The sequence below is a fragment of the Sciurus vulgaris genome (genome assembly GCF_902686455.1).
Source record: "Sciurus vulgaris genome assembly, chromosome: 9".
NCBI lineage: Eukaryota > Metazoa > Chordata > Mammalia > Rodentia > Sciuridae > Sciurus > Sciurus vulgaris.
The window spans coordinates 112,568,328-112,594,377 of record NC_136469.1 but is presented as its reverse complement, the minus strand read 5'-3'; the positions used below and the strand labels follow the sequence as shown (position 1 = coordinate 112,594,377).

At 40.5% G+C, this 26,050-nt stretch overlaps 1 protein-coding gene across 12 annotated transcripts in view; it reads right to left on the bottom strand.

The window, feature by feature from the left end:
- The window catches only part of APBB2 (amyloid beta precursor protein binding family B member 2), a 346,284-nt gene that overhangs the window by 244,965 nt on the left and 75,269 nt on the right, over window positions 1-26,050 (bottom strand). For 9 of the 12 annotated variants that reach the window (XM_079152829.1, XM_079152828.1, XM_079152822.1 and 6 more), the window contains one exon: window positions 1,695-1,800. The exons of 1 other annotated variant lie outside the window; for it this stretch is intronic. The gene's annotated coding sequence lies outside the window, so the exon portion shown is untranslated. Of the gene's footprint in view, window positions 1-1,694; window positions 1,801-10,308; window positions 10,358-15,408; window positions 15,876-26,050 lie in introns of those variants that run through there. 2 more of the 12 variants (XM_079152827.1, XM_079152832.1) reach the window with 2 other exon arrangements.

The following is a 26,050-nucleotide window of genomic DNA, read 5'->3' as shown; positions in this document are numbered from 1 at the left end:
TATATTTCCTATCTAAATACCACTGCAACTACCTGAGTCCTGAAGCCCAGAGAGCTCATCTTTTGCCTTTTTCATTCTACCTCTGGGGATGAATCAGTGACTCCGACCATAATTCTCTTTCAAATACCCTCCCAAGATGAAATAGTAACTACAACACAAAAAATTCCATTTCAGGATTAGTATGTGAGTATAAGATAACAAAATTCAACCAAATTCCTATAATTTTAAAAATTCCACTAATAATATTTCACTATTAGAAATATCTTACTGAAACAAAAAACTTGTTTTTTGGTGTATAATTTCAAGTCCTTGGTTTTCTTTGCACTTATACTTTAGCAGTCTTGACAGACCTTAGAAATTATATTTATGCCTATGTGCAGTGCATACACACACACAATTTTTTCAGTACAAATATTTAAATAATCTTCAAATCAGCTTATATTACTACAAAATAATGCATAATTTAATTATAATTAGATTTATAGTGATACAATATAATAAAATCTATAAATTTGATCTTACTTTTTAATGTGTCTATAAAACTTAAGTTCTTTTCTATTTTGTCTTAAAACATGTTTTAAGTAGCTCATTTATATTGTTAGAAATGGAGATAACACAGAAGGCAATCTTAGAAATCAGAAATTTAATGGGAAAACAGCTTCTATTATCAACGATATTGTTTCCAGAACATTATGGGAAGGAGATTTGTATGTTTGTGTGTATGTGTGTGCACATGTGTGTGTGAATATTTTGTTTTGCATATATTCTCACAGGCATTTGATCCTTAATACTTTGAAACTGTATTTACAAAAAAGTAACTGACCTGATTATCTTTAAGTCCCATTTTACCTCTTCCAAAAGATCAGGGAATAAAACTGAACTTTCTGGTACAAAGCAATTTTTTTCAAAAAGACAGCAAAAAGCTCTAGGGATGTAGCTCAGCGGTGGAGCATCTGCCTAGCAATTGCAAAGCTCTGCGTCCAATCCCCAGCACTGCAGGGGAAAGAAAGATAGAAAGAGAAGAAGGAAGGAAAGAGGGAAGGAAGGAAAGGAGGAAGAGAAAGAGGGGAAGGAAAGGAAAGGAAAGAAAAAGAGACAGGGAGGGAGGGAGGAAGAAAGGAGAGAACAGCAAAAGCATTCATAAAGGTTTCTCAATTAAAGGTCTTAGAGTCCCTCAAAAGTTATGAAATACTAAAATTGAGAGGTACATCAGTTCTTTCAAGACCAATTTGTATGAAGGATTTATTAGACAAGCGAGCCATGTCTTGTTCTCCTTTCCAGACAAGAAAATAAGATTTCATTTTTACTCTAAAAATCCAAAACCAAAGAGCCTACTTAAAATGCCTCCAAGTCTAACACACCTGTAGCTCAGAAAACAATTCGCTTTTGTTTCACACCCTATTACACTGTCCTATTTCAGTTTAACTCATCAACTACAACCTTACAAAGGTTTGATTACAACCTTGAGGACTTAAGTCTATGAACCCAAAAGATTGGCACAATGCAGAAAGCATCCTAATCTCTTGGAAGTTTTTATAAAGAGGACTCCTAAGTCCCTTTCCACATTTCAAATCCATAAAAGCACATAAAATTTACTAAGCCAGGAATGAAAGAAAGTAGAACAGTCATGGCTCCATTGTTAACCTTCTGAAACAAGTGTAACAATTTTTTAATGCAAGTTAAAAATTACTTACTTTTCCCAGATCTTTGGTACAAAGCTCAGAAGGCAAGTTCCCTTCTCCCCACAAAGTCTGTTAATTAATAGCAATCACCCAAGGAGGTCAGGCAGTCCAAATATATCTATAAATTGTGGAGAGACAAAAATTCAAAATTCAAAGTCAGATTAGAAATTAAAAATCAAAATACCCCATTGCTATTCAGAGTATCTATAATTAAAATAAAGATTTCATCAGAATACCTAAAAGATGAGATATGCAGGCTATCTCTCTTTCATAATAGATTAACAAGGCTTTCTAAATCTAGGTGGCATTTTGATCTGTCATCTTATTAAAGTTCCGAAAGCAGGAACTCGGAAGGCTTCTTGGCAACTGCTCCTGTTGAAAATGTCTTTCTCAGGGAGTCATAAAAAGGAACAGAGGGAGGATCTGGACTTCTAATTATACTGTCACTCAGGAGGGAGGGAAGTTCTCCCAAAATCACACTTTGCCAGCCCCTGCCCACCAAGATGAGCTCATTTCATGAACACAGAAGTGGTTGTAAATAGAAGTGAACAATAACAACCTAAAGAAAATTATCGACTTCTAAACACTCTTCAGATGTATGAATTTAAGCATAATTCACTTTTGCAGTGGGAAGTAGAGGAGAGATTTTTTTCCCTAAGAAAATGAAAAACCTGAAATTTCTGTAGGATTAATAACCTCACTTAAACCATAAGTTATTTCTCTAACAATCCTGCAAATAAATACGTAGGTAACTCATTAATAAACCAGTTTGAGTAAATAACTCATTAATAAGATAAACGAGTTTCAGTAGGTAAAACAGATGCCGTAGGTAACCTATAACCTAAAGTCTGTGTGTCCCTTGGGCTCCCTCATTCTGGGCCTTATATTAGATGAATTCCAAGAAGCATAATAAACTCAATTACAAGCCAGATGACATTAAGAAACCAGTGAATTAGAGGCAGGAAGTACTGTTACAGCAAGCAATCATAACTAAAAAGCAGACAGACCCCACCAATACCAATAAGCATAATTTTTGATTAGTGTCATTGTTATTGCCAGCATTTACCCAGTGTTGACTCTCATGCCACGTTGTTTTCTAAGTGTTTTAGTGCATTAACTCTGCTTAATATAGGAAAGGGAATTTCGCATATCAGCTCTTCCCTGGACCTCAGTGTATCTGTCCACAGTACACTCGTTTTTCTTAAATTATTTTAAATTTTTTATGGTATTTGTTCTAATTAGTTGTACATGACTTTGATTTTGCTATAGCACCTGCGTGTGTTCCAAGAGAAAAATCTAAATATAACTCAAATGTCATTGTTCGTTTATACATGATTTCATACCAAGAAACACTAATTGCGAAGGGTGTACCTAGGATGAACCCAGCTGCATGAGAATATACCCAGTGCCTCAAACATCTACCAGTGACCTCAGTTTCCCCCCATGCCACGAGCCACACCCATCCATACCTGATATCTCAACTCTCCATCCTATCTCAAGTCACCTGTCCTACCTACACTTCACAGTAATTCACCACTTGCAACCCTTCAAGGTGCCAGTTCACAAGCAAACGTCAGGACTTCTCCAAGGTAAAGTGCCATATTTTTGTGTTGTGTGTTTCCTAACCATTTGATTAAATTTTGCTATGATTTTTATTCAGTTATCTTTTTTTAAGTATCACTGATAGTTTTTGAGTGTTGTATTGCCAACTCCATTTTTTTCCATAAGAGCTGTGGGTTTTGCTATGTTATTTTACATAGTTTAGTGGTTTTTAGAACTACGTATATGATATTTTAGCAGAAGTGACTAGACAATAACTAGTGTTAACAGAGATGCTTGTGATTTCTCCAGAAAGCTTAAATTGTGATTTTCATATTTTGTCTTCACATTTAAGAGAGTAGCACCATGATGCAATACAATTTTAGAAATATTTTAATTCACAACATTTATAATTACCAAGAATGAACACTTATGGGTCAATTTCAATTGTGTGAAAAAATTTATTTGTAAGAAATTATCTATTGATGTTTAAATGAGGTATTACTGCAGCATTCTGGATAAACCAATGTGATGCAATAGAAAGATTCTTACGGACAAAAGAGATTATCCATACTGCTGAAAAGGAAAAAAGGGAATGAATTTGTCATTCCCTAAAATCAATCAATTTAAAAAAACATCTGAATTTTATTTTAATATTTTAAGATATGCATAGCGATGCATACAAAGGAAGTTTCTATTAAAAGTAATATCATTTTATACATTCTAAAAACTTGAATGTCCAACCCTGCGTAAAGTTTTTAAAAAGTGTATAATATTTAATAAAATGGGAAAATGTTTTTAAGCAGTATACAGTGAAAAAGTGGGTGATAAAGCAATTGCTATCATCCCAATTCTGTGTAAAAGAATGTATCTACATAAAAGATGAGAAGGAAAAACAGCCAACATTTGAAAAGGTGCTAATTACAGACAGTAGAATTAGAACAGAATAATTTCTTGCTTTCTCCATACTTTGCATTTGGTAGGAAAAGCCTCCTTTTACCTCCATTTCAATTTCACATGTGAATCCACAAAGTATTAATAGGTCTAGTCAGGTGGCCAAAACTTTGAAATTATTTTGTATTTCACAACTCAAGAACGAATACAGTTCCAAGAAGTTGTTTAAAGTATATAAACCCGTTACAGAGGCCAAAATAAAATTTGCTTTCACTTGCTAAAACAGTCATAAATTTAGTAAAACCCAGATGAAAGATTTTTTAATTATATAATTGCATCTGACCTATCTTACTGAAAGAAATTTTGTTCTGTATAAAGAAATTGTGTTCTGGATAAAGTTCCTTTCAAATAAGATCAAGATCAGTCAAATACAAAGAGGGATGGATTTGTTTGGGCAAGGAGATGAACTTCTAACTTAGGGAGTTTTAAGAAAGTTAGAAAAAAGAGACCCTTTGTAACCTCCAAAGGAACTCAGCAATGATAAAAATTTCCCAGTAACACTGAACACTGAACATTTGCCAACAACACTGAACCTTCAGTCCTGAGTGTGCTCGGTTTAATCCCACACACTGACACCACCTAAGGGCCCAGAGTTGGGGGACCACAGGGACAGAGGGGCAGTCCGGGACAATCTGACCAGTGCACACCTGAGTTCACTCACCTGTGGTTGGTGAACAGCACATCTAAATGACACATCCCTCCTCATTTTCAGTGTGGCCTGCCTGGCACATCTGTCCACCCAGGAACTATGTGGTATAAGACCGTAACTTTAATAGGTGTGCCCATTCTCAAGCATGTACTAGGATTAAAAGCCAACGAGCATGTTTTTGTGTCTGTCGGGGTGGGCTGTTTTGTAGATTTCCTAAGCACCTTTAACAGTATACACATCTGAATAATCATGTTCTTGCTATACAAAGGATAGAGTAAGTAGACTTTGGTGTATTGTCTGAACTTCCAAAAATGTTGACACAGATGAAAAACAAAACCTTTATGTTTCAAACTGCTTTCTATATGATACTTTATATTTGATAGGTTCCCTATGAAATGACTGGTTTTGTGTTTTGTTTAAAGAACGGAATAGGCAAACTGAACATTTTGATACTATTACATATAAAAAGAGATCTTAGAGGAGACACTAAGTTCCAGAAAAAATCAGTCCAAGGTCAATATCCACCTGAGACACTCTACCATTACATCAAATGCATGATTATTTTGGGAAATAACTTTGAAATTCCTTGACTTCTGTGTCTCACAAGTTGCTGCCTAAATTCTACACATGTGCACATTTAATAGTTAGCAACCAAATATTATCATCAGAAAGCAAATTCAGATACTACACCCAATTATGAGTATTCAAAATAAAAACTGCATTTTAATTTTTAAAAGAAGAGATGCTGAAATATCTATCTATCTATCTATCTATCTATCTATCTATCTATCTATGTATATATACTTTACACTGATTCTGGAAATACGGAGCACTTGGGAACTCTTGGTATGGAAAATATATTGCTTTAAGAGTTAGTATATGCATAGGTCAGGAAAAAACATTTTATCATTTTTGGATATAAAAAAAGGCTACCAGTTTTTAGACTCTATCTGGAAAACAAGCAGAAAGTATTTGCTGGGGCTCTCAGGTCACTCTCTGGGCAGAACTCCAATGTAATCTAAATTGGTCTTTGGCACTATCTCATTTCTCCTTTTGCATTCCTCTGCCACCTCTGAGCTAAAGCCCCAGACCCTCTTACTTGGTTGGTCTGTTCCTTTCACTGGTCTTTTCCTTCCAACACTGAAACTCCCAATCCACCAGAGGAATAATCTTAGCAGAAGGGAATAAGGAGAACCTAAACAAACTATGGATGATCTATAACTTTTCTGGGTCAGATGAATTTTTAAAGAAAATTGTGAGCACCCGAATTCTTGTTTCTAATTACCTTAGCTCACTGGAGAAATGGCTGAATGCAGGTCTGGGTTAAGGAAAGCATAAAATAAGTCTAGAACGTCCTAGTATGCCACCAATATTAATGTAGACATGACAAAGGACATAGAAGCTGCCTTGAAAGTGCTGCCACCCGCCAAATGTGGGATAATCTGAACAACAAAAAAGAATGGTATCGATGAATTATAACAAATCAAATAAAAAAGGGAACCAAGAATCCACAGGTATTTATGAGAAAAGGGAGAGGGGAAAGCTCTTCTTTATAAAGAATGTCGGCTAATAAACGTCACAGGAATAGAAGAAAAACCCACTTTGCAACCAGCGAGGTACTAACTGATTCAGTCAAGGATCATTCATGGATCTAAAACCACTCAGAAAGGATTGCTATGGATCAGGCACTCGCAGCCTCAAAGCATCATCCCACAGATCACTTATCATCTACCTAGGAGAGAAGGCAGCCTTACAGTGCAGAAGTCTGGAAGGCCACCTCATCCAAGGGACACCTGGCATAACCCATAACAGGACAACATCACCTGTGTCCACAGCCACTGGGTAGCACAGTTTGCCAAATGTGCTTATCATCAGGTAACAATTAGACAAATTCAGATATTGATAACCTCCTACAAGACAAGTGTTTTGGTATCTGCCAAGATGTCAGCGCCATAAAGAGTAAGAAAAAAGAAAAGGAGGAAGACTGTTCTAAATTAAAGGACCAAAAGGAAAAAATACAATGGGTGGCTGTTGAATCTTGGATGAGGAGAAGTGGTTACAAAAGAAATGATCAGGATAATTGGTGGGATCTGCATGTGCATTCAAATATTATCATATATCAGCAGGGATAATGGTATTATCAATTATGTGGGAGAGTATTCTTCGGCCTAAGAGATACATATAGAAGTATTTAAGGCTACCAGTTCAAGAGCTTTATAACTAACTCAAACGATTCAGTAAAAACTGTGTGTGTGTGTGTGTGTGTGTGTGTGTGTGTGTGTGTGTGTGTGTAGACAGATAAAGCAAATTTGGCAAAATGTTAACATTTTGGATGGCAGGTTAGCCATAACCTATAAAAACTAGTAACCACAGTCATTTGTAGGCTACACTCACGCCATCTAAAGTGAGATTAAAACAGACCTTATGGTTGAAAGTGACACAAATAGTAATGTAATTTCTTCAGTGTTAGAGCATTTAGTCCATTTTTCAAAAAATTTCTTTCAACTATTTCTTCTCTGAAGCAATCAATGGTTCTTAGTTTGGAGGAAGAACCTTGAGAAAGAGGTTCTTCTTTGTCACTCCAAGGAAGAAGATGGCAATAGGTAAACATTAGCAAGAGGTACAGTTAGTTCTCCTTCACATATTCTGAAGAAGAGAGAGGTCTTAAGCTTTAAAAACGCTCTGCCATTAGTCATCAAGAATACGCACAATAATAAATGCTGGAGAGGATGTGGAGAAAAAGGAACATTTTCACATGGTTCGTGGGATTGCAAATTAGTACAACCAGTATGGAAATCAGTTTGGAGGTTATTACACATGGAACCACCATGTGACCCAGGTATACCACTCCTTGGTATTTAAGTCATCGTACTACCGTGACATGTGCATACCCATGTTTATAGCAGCACAATTCACTATAGCCAAACTGTGGAATCAGCCTAGGTGTCCATCAACAGACAAATGGATAAATGTGGCATATATACATAATGGTTTTACTCAGTCATAAAGAAAAATGAAATTATGTCATTTGCAGGAAAATGGATGAAACTAGAGACCATCATGTTAAGTGAAATAAGCCAAATTCAGAAGGTTGAGGGTTATGTTTTTTCTCTCATATGGAACCTAGAGAGGAAAAAGGAGAAGAAATATGGGGGTATCTCATGAAAATCAAAGGGAGATTAGTAAAGGAAAGGGCCTAGGGGGTGGGAGGCAGGGAGGGAGGGGAAGTGCTGAGGAGTGATATTGGCCAAATTAAATTGTTACATTGTATGCATGTATAAATATGTAATAACAAATCCCATTATACACAACTATAATGCACCAGTTTAAAAAAATGGAAAAAACAAAAAGTTTTGCCTTTGCTGGATACAGTGGCACACACAGTTATCCCAGCAACTTGGTTGGCTAAGGGAGGAGGATCAAAAAGTTCAAGGTTAACCTCAGCAACCTGGTGATACTGTCTCAAAATTTCAAAAAATAAATAAAAAGGGATGGGGATGTAGTTCAATGTGTTAAGTCCCCTGGGTTCAATCTCTAGTACCACCAAAAAAAAAAAAAAAAAAAAAAAAAAAAAAAAACCCTGCCATCATTTCCCCTCCTGGTAAAAACAACAACAAAAGCCTGCATTTGTATGGATGTTTCTAACGTCTTGCCCAGGAAGGTGGGGGACTTCACTTTGTGTACGCCTGGTTGAGGTGGAACGCCCGCTGAGGGCGAACATGCATCTTAGACCTACAGCTTTTGGCAGCTGTTCCAAACTGACATGCCTGAGATAGAATTCATCCCACCAAACCCCACTGTGCTTATGCCAATACGACTTCCTCTTTCACTCTCTCTTCCCAATGGCCCAGTCTTCATACCTTCTGTTTCTCATCTGTCCCCTCAGAGGCCACAGAGGCCACAGAGGCCACGGGGCCTGCATATTTTCAAATAACATATTCTCTGTTCATACTCAATACTTCTGTCTACGATACTCCTCGGCACTTCTGGAAAATCTCTGCTGCGGCTTGATCCCCCACTCACTGGAGGCCAGCTGCTTTACTCAGTTGTCCCACTTTTAAAAAGCCCATAACTCTGTAAAATCATTGGTATCTTTTTATCCCCATTTTACAAAGGAAATAGATGCTTAAACAGATGAAATAAATTGTCTAAGGTCATGGAATTATTAAGCTGATATTCAGACCCCGGTCTTCAGGTTCTACCCAAATATCAAAGTGCTCTGTACTATTTATAGATCTAACCCTATATCCTATCCTTAAGCCCAGCATTAGGTCCTTGGAGGAAAGGGCTCATACCACCGTCTTTTTCTTTTCTTTTCTTTTCTTTTTTTTTGCTACAGGGATTGAACCCAGGGGTCCTTAACCACTAAAGCCACATTACCAGCCCTTTTTATTATTTTTTTTTAATTTTTGATAGTGTCTTGCTAAATTGCTTAGGGCCTCCCTAAGTTGCTGAGGCTGGTCTCTTGTGATCCTCCAGCCTCAGCCTCTTGAGCCGCAGGGATTACAGGCTTGTGGCACCTATAACAACTCCCATTTGTGTGCTCTTGCTAGATGACCTAGCACTACCCGTAACTCAGGTGCATTGACTTATATTTCAAGATTCCACCCAGAGACCATCTTTCTTTCTGAAAATCATATGTGCAGAACCAACCACACCCTCCTCCTTACTTGCCATGTTTCCATGTGTATATGTAAGCTAAAACTTCAGGGACTACAGTTGCCACATATGTGCCTGGCACACAGTGGGGACTGAATAGATATTTCCTGAATGAAATGATTATACATAAGACTGTCGAGTTTCTCAAGAGGGCTGCTATGCCTTGTGAAAAATTTTGACCTCATTTTATCTTTATCACAGATTGAAGAAGATTATTTTAGGAAAAAGTGACAGGAAGAAAAACAGAACAAGTCTCCGTTGTTGGGTTCTCTCCATTCACCTGCTGCCCTGGATTTAATGGGTTCTAGAGCAGGGTTTCCAGATTTTAAAGTGTATTTAATAGTGCTGCATACAAATTATGATTCCTTATTTGGGGTGCAGCCTGAGATTCTGCGTATCTTTCAAGCTCCCAAAAGAAGTTGGTGTTTCTAATCTATGAACCACATTTCTGAAGTAGCAAAACATTCTATACAGCTACAGTGAAATAATAGCCCTTAAAAGGGATCTAACCTGTAAACTAAAATGACTAAACATAAATTCACAAAACGTTCACACTAGTTGTCTGAGTCCCTTCTTTCTGCTTTTATATATTTTAAGTATTCTATAATTGTTCTTGTTGATGGAAATAAAAAACTTTAAATGCTATATATATATACATGCACCAAAAAACTCTGTATTTTGACATTTCCATTCTGCATGGCTACATCTTTATTTAAGCAACAAATATACTTAAAAGGACTAGACAAGGGAGATAACATGTTGGTGAAGTTAGCAATTCCCTCTTTTCTCAGTTTAATGTGCAAATTAACATAAAACAGCAATTACCCTTAAGGCAGTCACCATCACAACCATTGTTTTTCTCAGGTTCCTTTCCCTTAAAAGAGAGAGAATCCACTCAGTTGGAATATAATGAAAGTTAAACCAAATTAGGAACAGGAGAAAAAACAAACAGGCACTAAACTGAACCTCTTCCAAGTGGGTCAACAGAACCACATGACGGTGGAAAAGCTGTTCTCACAGCGGCAGTGGGAGGGGCTGCGATCCACAAGGGGAGCAGGATAAATTAAGGCAGAGCTCTCGGTGCACCTGCAGGGGAGGGGGAGGGAAAGGAGCCTCAGAGGAGCCTGGTTTCCAACGCATAACCGGGAGAGATCGTTAGGCACACATTTCCCAAGCATGCGAGGCTCTCCACTGGAGTTCCAAAGGATGCTGAGTCACATTCCTCCAGTTACAGAGGGAGCAGCTGTGGCTGGTGGGCATTTGACACTCTCTCCTAGGCCTGCACAATTCCAGGCACTGCTTGGCCACAGGTGTCTGTGGTACAGGGAGGGCCAAAGAAGGGGCTCGACCACCCCAAGGCACAAGCAGGGCTCTCCTGGGAGTGCCTGCCTCTTCTCTCCGACTTCCAGGTAAGAGTTCCTCATCACAGGCTTAGGATATGCAGTCTGATTCTGCCCACAGTCCTAACTGGATTGCTCTGCCTTAAAGAAAAATTATGAAACTCACTGTGAAATTCCACCCAAGGGCTGGAACCCAGGCCAGAAGGTTTATAAACATGAGGAAGTAAAAAACCATTTCTGTGGTGTCTCCTTGGTATTATTTTTTTTTAAAGGATGTGGTTTCATACCTGTAAAGTCTCGACACACTAGACATGGGACTCAACAGAAAACAATGTGTTATTGTCTCTGATGGATTCTGTAAGTCTAGCACTATAACTCGAGGCAAATTAAGTATTGAAAATGTGGCCACTTAAGGTTTCAAAACTAGCATCAAAGGTACCATCTTGGTGGGGAAAAACTAGAATCCATTTAGACTTCTTGCATTTATTTCACTGAATTTCATGTTTTCATTCTGAACTACCTTGGTGCTAGATATCAGTAGGGATGAGAGGGCACCAACATCTTCCGGTGCTCTGTAGTCTAAAAGTCTTAATGTCTCAGGTGGAATTTTGGAGACTTCAGAGTCATAACAATCAACTGCAAAGCAACACATGGATTTAGGCTCGGATTTTCACTGGAAGTGTGTTTAAGACAATAGAGAGAGCCACTGTAGCACAATGAGCTCCATGGAGCACCAGGGCAAGGGAGAGCCAGACAGGCCTGTGTGACTATGCTTCTCCCAGGAGGGACAACTCAATGTGGGCAAAGGAGATCCTAAACAGCAGAGGTGAAATGGCATCAATGGAGTCTTCACGCACACTTGCTGGGAGGAGCATGAGAAGTTCCCAGATGTTTCAGTGAACTTTCCAGAGTTTTCTAAGAAGTGCTCAGAGAGGTGGAAGACCATGCATGCTAAATTAGAGAAAGGAAAATCTGAAGACATGGCGAAGGTGGACAAAACCCATTAAAAAGAGAAATGAAAAACTGTATCTCTCCTAAGGGGAAAATAAGAAACTCAAGGATCCCAACATACCCCCAGAGGCCTCCCACCAGCCTTCTTATTCTGTTCTGAGTATCACATAAAAATCAAGGGAGAACATCCTGGCCTATCCATCGGTGACGCTGCAAAGAAACTGCGAGAGATGTGGAGTAACAGCACTGCAGGTGACAAGCAGCCTTAGGAGCAGAAAGCTGCCGAGCTGATGGGGAAACACAAACAGGACACTGCTGCCTATAAGCAAAGGAAAACCTGATGCAGGAAAACAAAAAGGGCCAAGACTGGGGAAAAAAAATCAAGAAAAATAAGGAAGAGGAGGAAGACAAAGATGACGCAAGTTGGTTTTAGAGCAGTTTGTTCCCTTGTCTATAGAGCATTTAACACCCCTGTGTACAGCCCACTCCTTTCAAAGGAAAAAAAACGGAAATGTAAGGTCATGTAAGATTTGTTTACAAACTGTACAGTGGCATTTTCAATAGTCACTAATCTTGTCCACTGCATTATGAGGGTTGTAAAAGTTGCAGCTCTATTGTTGACATTCTAAACCCTTCTAAGTAAATATATATATTTTTTTTAACAAAAAGAAGATACTAAAGATTAGAGTGCCAGATTTTGGAAGTATGACTATGGACTGATATTAAATATGATTTGGGGACTATGACTAATTTTGGGGGTACAAGAATGGCATTCTCAGGTCTGGGTTGTGGCTCAGTGGTGGAGCACTTGTCTGGCATGTGTGAGGCTCTGGGTTGGATCCTCAGCACCACATATAAATAAATAATAAATAAATAAATAAATAAATAAAGCCCATTGACAACTAAAAAAAAATTTTAGAAAAAAAAAAAAAGAATGGCATTTTCTTTATGTAAGGCAGTCTCCTTATTTTTTAGAGGTACACCCTAATGTATTTGGGGTAAAATGTCACAATATCTATAATTTATCTTAAAATGCTTCCATGACAATTATATAGATTTCTAAAAGATCAGGCAAATAGGGAAGGATGTTGATGATTATTGAAGGAGATGAGGGTTATCTGGGGTTCACAGGATGATCCTTTCAGCTTTCTTCTAAGGGACTATGCATCAGGCAATGATCATTCCACATGACAGAATAGAGCAATGGAAGAAAAAGGACAGATTTTTTACTCAGGTCAAAACTAAAGATATCTGGAAACACTATGGGCTTTAATTAATAATAGTGTCTCAATATTGGTCCAAAAATTATAACAAATCTATCAAATCAATGTAAGGTGTTAATAATGGGAAAACCAGGTGAGGGAGCATATGGGTACTCTTTGAACTATATTCTCCATTTTTCTGTAAATCTAACACTGCTCTGGAAAACTATTTAAAACAACAACAACCATGACTAAGAGGTGGATTTTCTTAATTTTAAATCGATTCTAAAGACTTAGCCACCCATCTTTAGGAAGGGGTGGCATCCAAATGGGGCCTATTTGGGGATGAATTTGAACTAGGACTTCCAACAGAAAGCATGGCATGTGTTTTTGTAAACTCACTCTCCAAAAATTATATTCCTCCCCTTGTACAACACTAAAATGTTTCAGGCTGCAAGTTTTCCAGTTAATTCACTGTCTTAATCAACATGCCCAGGAAGGCATTACCACATCTCCTCCCACCCCAAGTCAATCAAAGCAAGTCTCAGAAAGGCTGTAGGAAGTTCACTTTAAAAATAAAACAAAACACAGTGTTTGCATTGCTTTTGCTTAAAAAATATAATCCCAATTCCTACGCTCTACAGACCATCTCAAACCTAGAACTTCAGGTGTCTGTACACTGACAGACTCATCAGCACTATGCCTGATTCCTCCCTAAAGAAGGGGGACTGTGCTCTCCAGAGGCCCTACCCGGGGACTTCTCTTCCCCATATTAAATGACTCTCCACACTGCATCTGTGAGATCTGCTAGACTTCTACATATAAAAACATTTCTATGTGAAGCTAGCCTAATTAATCATCATGAGTGACAGTGACTCTTTCAGAGCAAACTTCTGGAAAACTGCAGAGGAGCCAATATACTGAGCATCACAAACACATAATATTTAGCAGACCCTATTTGAAACTACTCATGACAAAAATAAGTAGAAAATTAGAGTATTTCACTGTTTGTGGTACATGGTGCAACTCAGCCTCATCAGTGATACAGAGACAGGCATGGTGGCACACACCTATAATCCCAGCTACAGGGGAGGCTGATGCAGAATGCCAAATTCAAGGCCAGCATAAGCAACTTAGCAAGACCCTGTCTCAAAACAAAAAAATTAAAAGGGCTGGAGATGCAGCTCAGCGGTAGAGCTTCCCTAGGTTCAATACCTAGTACCATGAAAAATAAAAATAGCACCATGATACGACTGGTAAAGATATCATCAACTTTTTATAGACGAGGGAAATTGAGACCTATGAAATGAAGTCAAACACAGAACTTATTCAAGTTCATGACGGCTGACTTCACTCCTCTTGGGAGCCTTTAAGGCTTGGCTCCATGCCAGCTGTGTTATTGCTCTCTCCAGCCAGAAAGACAGGCTCTGTCTTTCCTTATAATTTTAGGCAGTATAGATGCTCCTAGGCTGACGATGGGGAGACACACTAATAAAACAATCATTAATTGAAACACCATAAGCTGAAGATGTGCTTATGGCACATCATCACCTCACAACCCACACACGACAGCACTGGTTCTTTACCCTTGTGCCCTCATGGCTGACCGGGAGCTTCGCTACATCACAAGAGAGGATCTTACCATATATCGCTATCCCAGGAAAAGATCCAAATTCAAAATTCAAAATATGGTTTCTATTGAATGCATATTGCTTTCTCTCCATTGCAAAGTCAAAGAAATTGTAAGCTGGATCATTTTAAGGCAGGGGCCATACATACCCCCTTGGTCCCTGGATGTCATCTCTCTCTCTCTCAGCAGACCGCATATCTGTTCATGCACCCAATCTCCTGAGCAAAACTGTATAAACCCCCTCAGGACCAGGATGCTAGCTCACTCATGCTCAGATCCCTCTATGCTAACCCCATGCCTCCCTCACAATGAGAGCCCCCCAATCCCAACAGCACATGAGCACCCACATTAAGCATCTGTGCTGTGAGGCTGACCCACAAGCAACACCCATGAGACAAAAACAGACTGTTCTGGCTCTTCAAAGGTATGGGAAGTTCAAGAGGACGTTAAAAGTTTTACAACATGGCTGAAAATCATAAATTCAAAACAAATGAAGAGTTCGATTTTTGCCCCATAGGTCCTCAGTCAGGTCTCCAATATGAGATCCAAAACATTTGGGCAATATGCCTCATTTCTTGGTTTTTCTGACAGATTCCAGAAAAGGAAATATATAAAATCTATATAAATTTGGTTAAGTTGACCATTTTGTTGCTAGAACTTTTGAATCTTAGAATCCAAATCAGATGAAAATTTAAATAGATTTTAAAAGATGAAATCGTTAAAAAAAAAAAAAAAAAATTCAGCTCTGTCCCTGGTACAAGAACGAAGCTCCTGAATCCGAGTGACTGATTCCGCGTATTACCTGCTCAGGCACCAGGGTTATCACAGAAGTTGCTGAAAGAAGCAGTTTACCAAATGGTCCTTCGGTGCTGTCACAGTTTTAATATGTCCAGTGGTAGAAAACGAAAACCACTTGGACTGAATGCTTGGCTGAACGCTTTCTTTGTTGGTTTTTAACCGGAAAAATAAAAACAGAATATAGTTCAGCATGGTTCTAGATTCCCCCCTTGCTGAATTTTTTTTCCTCTATGCTCATCTATAAAAGATACTTTAAAAAAAAATAAAAAAGACTAACTCTTCCATCAAGAACACATGTGCTCTGATTTTTTTTCCCCAGGAATGGAAAGATAGGATACATGGAGCAATCTAAACCTTCCTTGTATAGCTAATAGCACACACTGTGGGTAGAGTCCAATACCACAGAGAAATTTCCTGAAATTTCAGTTAATGAAAGGTTCCTCTGTCCCAGTCAGAGAAGTGACTGCAGACTGCCAGAGGGGACCTAGGAGTGTCTGTGTGTACATGTTCACGGTGTGCACATCTGTGGTGTGTCTTAGGGTGGGGGTGGGGGAGGAGGGCGGTGACAGGGAGCTGGAAACCAGATAAAAATCTTGAGGTGTCCCCCGATGCAATCCTCCACTCGCCCCTCCATGCTTCCGCCTGTTCTCTTCTCTGGAGCTGATCCATTTAACAGCAGGCTCTCTTACCCACAGGGTCCCATCTGGGTTCTGCCAACAAGAGGCTTCCAGGGGACGACAGAAGGATGGAGAAGGGATGGCTCCCTGCAGGACTACCCTCTGCCCAGAGCTGCCTCCCAGCGCTGTGCTCTGCCTCACCCCTCAGGACCAAGAACAGGAGGACCGCAGCTGCATGGAGCCACAGGGCACTGCACCATCCGATGCGGTTCCCCACACCCTGTGCCAGGGTGAATGTGCCATCTGTTTCCTCATGGCACCTGGCCTGACACGAAGACCTAAAAACCTCTGAATACTCACCTCACCACACACTGCCCTGTAATTACTACTGTTTTGATCCCACTTTTATGACAGTCATGTCAGTCATGTCAAAGAAGAGTCACTCTTAAATTATTTCAGGACGTTTTAGAGCTAACTGTTCTGGATAGAATACCAATATGTTTTTTGTTTTGGATTTTTTTTTTAATAATGAAATAGTCATGCTCTGCAATCAACTACAGAGTACAGAAAATGTTTTGCAGTTTAAATGGTCCTTTTACAAATAAGTCAGATCAAGTCAGTGCAAGTTCAAAACCCTCTCATCTCAGAATAAAAAGCATTGAGTGCTTCTGCCCTTCACAGTCTGTCTCTTGATTCACCTCTGTGTCACTTCCCCCTCTGCTCACTGTGCTCTGGCTGCCAGGAAGGGCAGCTTTCCTGTATCTCAAAATGAATCACGAGCCACAATGGTTCCACCTTAGCGCCTTGGCCCTGGAAGTTGCTTCTACCTGGACTGCCACCTCCTGGGGCTTCAAACCACTACTGATTCCTGCTCACCTAGGGCTGCTCCAGGGGCTCTCTGCCCATCACACCTTAACCAGCTCGCTCGCTCTCTCTTGTACCTACCTCCCCATTATATTACATACTTATTTGTTTATGATCCAGCTCTTTCCATGAGAACAGATGGTCCAAGAGAGGCACCTTGTCTGTGAGAATTCATCCCCACTGTCTAGGACAGTGGGTGGCAGATGGTCAGCACTCCCTCGGTATATGTTGAAGAAATGAATGATTTGGTTAAGGGAAAAGAAAAAGAACGGCTGGTCTGCTTTCTTAATGACTACAGCTAAATTTCCAGTGGCCAAGAAAATGTTCAGTGGCATCTTTCAGAAATGCTATAGAAGGGATTCTAGTTCAAAAGATGAATTTGTGGAAGGATCTGCCTATAGGAGGATGTTCCACAGTGCACATCAAAATCAGCCCAGTACATGGTAAACGGTCAAAAATATGCTTCATGGAAACAACTATTTAAATCAGGCCAGCAAAGATTTTTTGTAAAGGGCAAGACACTCAGGAACTGACGCTGTGGGGTCACACCATCTGTCACAACTACTCAACTCTGCTTCTGAAGCATGAATGCCCCATCCCATGCACAATCCAAGAGTGGGTGGCACAGCTGCATTCCAACAAACTTCATTTAAGGGCACCGAACTATGCATTTCAAATCATTTCCAGGTCTCAGAAAATTATCCTTCTTCAATGGGTTTTTTGTGACCATTTAAAAATGAGGAAACCATTCTAGGTTCATGGGCCATAGAAAAGAGTAACAAAAACAAAAACAGGTAACAAGATGGATTTGGCCTCTAAGTTGCAGTGTGCTGACCTCTGGTTTAACCATTTCTAAAGATGATTTTTTTTTTTTTTCCCTACAGAGAAAACACATCGGGTGCATGAATCTATTAGACATTCTATAACTAATTAAACATGAGATTACTGTATTTGTTAAAGAATAATAAGCTGGATGAATAGCTTAGTTGGGTGAATGAACATCACTAACTCCTTCATCTAGGACAGACATCTTTCCACCCAGATTTTGGGCGTCTTCTCACACAAACTCTTCTCACACAAGCACCGTTTTCTTGTCTAAGTATCTTCATTATCCATCCTAATAAAGAAATTCCACCCTACTCCTTCCTTTATCAGAATGGGAACTCTAACGACCTTACAGGAGAGAGAAGAGGGTGGTTTCCCAGGTTTGGGGCATGGCAGATTCCAGCAATAACGTTTTATTATTAAGTGTACAACATGTTGCTTATACTTTGCTTTCAAGTATTTTCAAACACACCCTGTTGTGTGGGTCCTGGAATGAGAACCATCTTGATTGCAGGTGTTGTGGAATCCAGGGTCATCTGTCCCCATAAGCCATAAAATTAGCAGAAAAGCCCAGGCTGGGTGAAGACATAGCCGAAACATAGTATTGGGTAACTTGAAGCAGAATATAGCAGACTACAATGATAGTCTCCTTCCTCCTATATAATAACAATATGTGAAAATATGGAATTTGAGAAAGCATTCTCCATAGTGTTAGAAGAGCTGACCGCACATAGAAAAGAGATAATGATTTAAAGCAAACAGGTCTACTGGATCCCAAATACACAACAGAGAATGAAACCACTTTGCCTTAGGTCTCCAAATGTTGTAAATGTCCTAATGTCAGGTAGCTCAGAAATCCAATCAAGAAAAGAATTTGAGAGAAAGGTTCTCAACATTTATGCCTCTCATTTTCTTCAAGCCTGGGAGACATGGATCAAAACCAAAATTACTATAACCTAATTAGCTGCAGACTCCACTTGCCCTACCCATTTTGAAAGCAGATATACTAGAATGTGAAATGAAAATTTTTAAAGCTCTCTGAAAGGCCTCTCAGTACCTTGATTCTTGAGGAATTTCCAAGTAAATCAAATTCGAATAAACAGGCCAGAAGGCCTGTTTATTCGACTCTCCTGTAAGTAACACACCCTACAGATTCACAAGAAAACCAAGGACTCAATTATGCTTTGCTTAAGTTCCAGGTTGCCAGGCACAATCTCCCAAGAAAGCAGACTTGGCCAGAAATCCTGGCATCTCATGCACATGGTCCGGAGTTCACACCAAGGACAGCCATCCACAAAGTGGCCCTGCTTTGCCAGGAATCTTGTCCATTCTGCTGAGCTCGGGACTATGCACTTAAGTGAAAGATGAGGCATCCAATCACAGAACACTGCAAGATATGCACCTCAGCTTCATCTCCTCCTCTTCATTGAGATTCTGAGGGAAACGGAAATGCTGACAAGGCACAGAGCTTCGAGCAAAAGTAATAAGAAATGAACAAACAAGGAATCACAACTGCAGTTGCCTGGCAATCCTGTGAACATTCAAATGGATGCAACTTTCTGAGGAACCCAGCGCGCCATGGAAGAGCCCTGTTCCTGACGTCCAGAAGATTGAGATGCTGGCACGGGGCGATGGAAGAAGTTTCCCTGAACAGCCTCGGCTTCCCACTTGTGTTAGTTTTCCAGGGCTCCCGTAACAAAGCACCACAGACTTGCTTAACAATACAGGTTTATTTTCTCTAGTTCTGAAAAACACATGTCCAAGATGGAGGTGCTAGTGTCAGAACGGTTGGTTTCTCCTAGTCCTCTCTCCATGGCTTGTAGATGGCCGTCTTTCCCCTGTGTCCTCACTCCATCTTCCCATTGTACGTGTCTATGTTTCTCCTTATAAGACACCAGTCACATTGTATTAGGACCCACCTACATGGCCCTTAACTTTATTTTAACTTAATTGCCTCTTTAAAGACCCTATCTCCAAATACACTTCCACTTCCATTCTGAAGAACTGGGGATTAGCACTCTAACATATGAATTGCAGGGGACATGATTCAGTCCATAACACTGGCTGGAACCACTGTTCTATTTCCATTTTTTCTTATCAGTGCTATGAGGTTAGATCCAACACACTGTAACTCAATTCTCACTTCTTTGAATTCTCATCTTTCTTTTACAATAAAAGGGTATTACGTACTACAAGGTCCCAATACCACCCTGATTTTGATCACCAGGAGGGAAAAAAAAAAAAAAAAAAGCAGTATCTCTTTTTCACCACCTTAATGAAATACTTCATCAGGTATCAAAACCATCCATCCTAAGACTTTGAGGGGGAGGGACACCCAAAAGATTTCAAAGCGCTATTGGCAGACCACATCTGACGAGCAGTTTGCAACACAACAGAGATCTAACACGAGGAAGAAATCGGTGAATTCCTTGACTAGCGTAAAAGAGCCACTCATGCTCATTTCATGTCAGCCTTTGCAGAGAGCCGCCCCCTCCTCTGGGGGAAGGATCACCTTTGTCCCAGTATCACTGGAATCCACAAATGATAATACTATTAGCAATCAAGATGTGTACTGAAACCAGGTGTGACCAGGAGGATCGCCAGTAAAAAGCAATACTTTAAAATGTGAATGACCTAGATGATCAAGCCCCCAAAAAAGAAAACGGCTAATACAATGTCATTTAAATGGCCTTCATCTCAACTGATGCCTTTTAACAATTTCAGACTTGAGTGGTGTCCCCGTTAATTCCCTAAGCGTTGCTGAGGGCATCGGGTGGTGCTGCAGGTGCTGGAGACACAGCCCTGAACAAGTCCATTGCTGTCCTCCTGAAACTGATGTTCTGGCAAGGTCCACACGCTGGTCTTCCACTGCCCTATAAAGGCACATTCCCCTCTGGCTTCCCTGACTGGGACTTGTACCTCCAGCCTTCTGCTTCCCTGCTCCCCAAAGACAAAACTTAGGAGCTACTTCATATTTTTTCACTCTCCTTTGTACCTCTCCAGGGATGCCTGATGGGCATTCCCAGCCCTTCTCCTTCCATCTTTCCTAACACAGACGACAAAATAGCCCCCTGCCTGCCTACAAGTGTGGTAACCAACCAGATGACTGTCCTACCTCCACTCCCACTACCTGTCATTCACCTCATCCTGTTAATCCTCTCTGGATTCCCTCCTGGGTCCCTTTTGGCTCCTATTCCCATTACATGATCCTGATCATTCTCCTTCTCAGCTCACACCACATTCTCTTTGGAAGATGAGATCCATAAAGCAGCAAGCGTGACTGATGTGCCTTTGATTTCCCAGCACCTAACACAGTACCCGGCACACACAGGCACTCTGTGAATATGGGAAGTCAGAAGCCCTGCGCAAGGCAGGGAAGCCCCACTCAACCTGGCTCCACCTTCATGTCTACTCCCACCACCCACCTCCTAACCACAGAGGGGCCCTTTGTCTTCCAACACCTGGGCACCTTCCATTCCTGCCTCCATGCTGCACCCCTAGTCCTCACCTCTCTCCACCTGTGTGCCTTGGAAAGTGCAGATCAGCACTCAGACCCGGCTCAGGAAGGAGGACCTACCTGCCTTTTTACTTGTGTTTGCACAGAAGTTCAGGCACACTCTACTAGATCAATACACTTTGTTCCCCTGGCTGTCACCACTACTGGACCATGCACTCTGAGGGCAGGGCTTGCAGCTTCTAAAAATCCTCAGTGTCTGGGTCTCTTTTTGCAGGGTAGGGGGCAGGTCCTGTTACACACCCAGCCCTTTTAATTTATTTTGGGACAGGGTCTTGCTAAGTTGAGAGGCTGGCCTCAGACTTGTGTCCTCCTACCTCAGCCTCAGGTTGCTGGGATTATAGGCGTGCACCCTGGTGCCCAGTTTTGCGTCCCTCTTGAAAGCCACCTACTCATCTCTTTGACAAATACTTATCAAGCAGCCATTCCCCACCAGGTACTATTTTAGGTGACAGGGATATATTAATGAACAAAACCAAAAATTTCTGCAGTTTAGAATCGATATTTATAAACTGGTATTTATATAAATCCCTCTAGGAATTTATATTCTGGTGAGAAAAATGATAATTTAGACATAAAAAATGCAGTAAGTTAGAATCTTGTAGGAAAAAAAAGGATAAGAGAGATTTGAGAAGCAGAGACAAGAAGGTTTATAATTTTTAACACAAGGTAAGTTTCAAAGAGAGAGTAACATGTGAGCGAAGATTTTTAAAGGAGATGAAGTTAGCCATGTGGGTTTCTAGGGAAGAGAATACAAGAAGAAACAACAGCCGGTGCAAAGGTCCTGAGACAGAAATATGCCCAATGTCCTCAAAGGTCATTATAGCTAGAATAGAAGTAGCTCTGGGGAGATGAAGCGAGAGAGAAGACGGGGCATCATCTGAGGCCGTCCAGGCAATCATAAGGACTTCATCTTTTACTCTGAGGACAGAGCAGAGTCACTGTACGCTTTGAGAAAAGTGACATGTTGAGACCTGAGCATTACTGAGAACAGAGTGTGGAGGGGCAGGGATAGACTTGGAGCTGGCAGCCAGGAGGTCTCTGGGATAACCCAGGTCAGACACAACGACACCTGGGCACGGACAGGCTGTGGTAAGACTGCTGTTGGGATGCTTCTCCCACCATTGAACCAGCGGCTCAGAGTCTCTGCAGAACACAGACCTGCTCTGAGGCCCTACGCTGAGAGGACAGTCTCCCTGTGTGTCCACCCTGCCCCAATACCATCACCCCAGCAGCTCTCCCTTCTCTCTGTGGCCCTAAACACCAAGGCAGTTTGAGCCGTTCAGGGTTCACTGCAGATCCCCCTCCATCGTGAACTCTTCCTAGGACCATCTGGCTGACACCAACGTCACCTCCTCAGACATCCTGTGGCCTTTACCATCCACATCATTTAGCCCTTCAACTGTCCCATGTCATATTGGCCCAACTAGACTGTACCTCCTTTGCTAAGAGAGAGCCGTCATTTGCTTCCCAGCCTGTGACCCCTACTGCACAGGAAACCCTTAAATAACATGCACTAACAGAGAACGCCATGCAAAGGACACAGGAGTATGATGGTTTTGATTTTTTTTAATGTGTTGCCAGCACTTGGAAATTGAAGGCAGTCACATAAAAACTGCATTTCTGCCTTCTCTTAATATACTGGAGGATCGTGTTATGCTGGATCGCCATTCCCAGGGAGCAGAAGCAGGCTAGCTGAGTGCTGGCTGGCCTTTCCTCTCCTTTACATCCCCGTTCACTTTTCTGTTAGATCCCTGAGGGATTTGAGTTTACAAATCCCTGTATTGGATACTGGTCCTCTTGAATCTTTAAATTACTGGAATTTGGAGAGAACTAAGTATTTACTGAGGATATTATCGGTTTTTCTCATTCATGATATCAAATGGCGAGGGCATAATTTTGGGATCTTCTATATCGTAAACATAAATAATCAATTACATAGACATAAACCCACATGTACACACATCTACATGTATTCTGGAAATGTCTCTTTCTTCTCCCTAACAGATGAAAATTCTTACACTTAGGTTCAAACACCTTGAAATGTGGGGCCTTAATTCTGACAGGACTAAGGTTGAGAGGGTCAGATTTCAGTACAGACACTAGTCTAAAGAAAGCAAGCCAAAAATAAATATTAGTCTGATGAGCTACTGGTCAACCATTTTAGGGGAAAAAATTTCTGAAGTTCTTCTGATACTAGAAAAACAACATCATTTACTGATTTTTTAAAAGGAAACATCAAGTACTATGGATTGAAAGATGGATTACTCAGGGACATGACAATGGGCTCATCCCTGCAGACCACCACTGCCTAAACAGTAAGAAGTCACTGTCATCTTCACATCTATTATTAAATTTCAGTGTTCTCAGTTAGACCAGAAGCAGTACCTCACACCACAGGACAAGGAACACACAGGTTTCCAGGAAAGCCTACCTAAAGTAGTCAGGCAGTATTGGAGGAGTTTAAGGTAACATCTCCTTTAACCTGTGACCTTTGTCTAGGAGTTTTATTTAAGAGAAAAGCAAACTCTGGACACACAAGTCAAGAGCTGTTTTGGCTTTATCTGTACCCCAGTCACCACTTCAGGCCCAAACAGGCAGGCCTTCAGCAAACAGCTCTGATAGGCAATCAACCCCACCAGCCTGTGGTCTGAAAAGCAAATAAGGTTCAGACTGAAGCTTTTAAAGCAAACAAACTAAGCGTAAGGTACACCTGCAGACACACTCCAGGATGGCGGGCTTCTCTGTCTGCATATCACATTGGTAAATATCTTTTTCCCTATTATTTCTCAACTCAAGTGTTTTAGCTAATAAACTTTCAAGGGAATGCTTGTTGGCTTAACATATACTTTGCCACTCTTCACACAAAAATTACCTCCTTCCTCTGTATTCACAGAGGACAAGAAAGACAAATGAATTCTAGGGAAAAACATGCAATGTTTTCAAAAGATTCAGTAGAATTTTATAAAATACATTAAACATAATGAAGCAAAGTGGTCCATGATCATATTCTCCAGGTAGCCTTTTTTTTTTTTTTTTCAGGGGCGGGGGGACAATGAGTAGACAAAGTCAGAAAATTCAAATAATGTACAAAATAAAAAAAATAACTTTCCAGTATACTAATGGCTGTATCATATCATTTTAGGACAAAAAATTTACATACCAGCCTATATACTTTTTTAAAAATTATACAAAAGGGACCTGTATTATCGCTATTCTACATTTTTTTCAGCGTGTGTGTGTGTGTGTGTGTGTGTGTGTGTGTGTGTGTGTTTGTGCACATAACCTACCACAGGTACTGAGCTACTTCATTTTTTATTAACATGCTACAATTTATACAAATACCCTGGCATAGTTTTAAGTGAACACTTTTGTGAAATTGGTAGTGATTTTAAATTTCAAAATACATCACTCAGTTACTTTCCAATTGTCTACCTTAGAAAATAAAGGAATCTCAAACCACAGTCTCTTTTCTGCAAATTCTGAATATCACAATAGTCCTTGGTCTCAGACTGCATCACAGAGCAGGTAGAAAACCAACCTACAGCAAACTAAGTCAAGCTCTTCTCCAAAACACAGCCAGAACCAAGCCGGAAACAGCCAACGGCCAGGTTGGAGGTTGGCCGTGACAGTCTGCAAAGGGTTCTGCGCAGCTCAGGTCTTACTTTAGTAGCTGCTCGACCCTTCATCTAAGAAGCAGACACAGGAAAAGAAAGGAGGAAGGGGCTACCACCTGCTAGGTACTCCACCAAGAATACTACCAGCTGAAAATCTAGGAAAGCAATAGATCCATCAGAGCTAAACACCTTCTTGGTCCCTTGCCACTGTCAAATGCTAGGCGGCTCCCAAATATCAAGAGAAAAAAGCCTGAAGCTCCAGAACAAGACAGCAGAGTGGGGCTCAGTGAGACTCAGCAATGTTCTGGCTTCTCTGAGCAGCTATTTGGAAGGAGCTGATTCCCCTGACAACCAAACTGTCTCTGGGAAACACAGAAGGTTGATGGAGTGCAGGGCTGGGCCACACATCTTGCTCTGAAACCTAGAACAACTTCCCAAACACACCCTGCATTTTTATTTCCAATTCTGAGGTATATTTTTCAGGTAAAAATGCTTTTTGAAAGGCCCATTCACGGACACCCACTTAACTTCTACTAACTTACCAAAGATAACAGAATGCCACTTCTCCAGATTAGCCTACATTCATATTTACCACCATCTCCTTGGAAATTCCAAAGCATTCTATTCATATGTTACTTTGAACCTTTATTATCTCATTCGTCATTTAAAAAATGAAAGCTAGCCAGGCACCGTGGTGGCACAAGCCGGTAATCCCAGCAGTTCCGGAGGCTGAGGCAGAAGGATCGCAAGTTCAAAGCCAGTCTCAGCAACAGCAAGGCACTAAGCAACTCAGTGAGACCCCGTCTCTAAATAAAATACAAAATAGGGCTAGGGATGTGGCTCAGGGGTTGAGTGCCTGAGTTCAATCCCCGCTACCCTCCCCCAAGTGAAAGCTATATAAAGAGATACACAGAGAGTTTACCATAGGTCAGCCACTTTATAGACAGTGCCTTTATTTATAAAGAAATATCATTCATCTGTTGAAGGGCATCTAGGCTGGTATACACAATGGAATAGTATTCAGCCATAAAGAAGAATAATATTATGGCATTTGCAAATAAATGGATGGAATTGGAGAATATCATGCTAAGTGAAATAAGCCAATCCCAAAAACCAAAAGCTGAATGTTTTCCCTGATAAGTGGAGAATGATATATAATGGGGGTTGGATGCGGGTGGGGAGTGAGAAAAGAATGGAGGAACTTTAGAT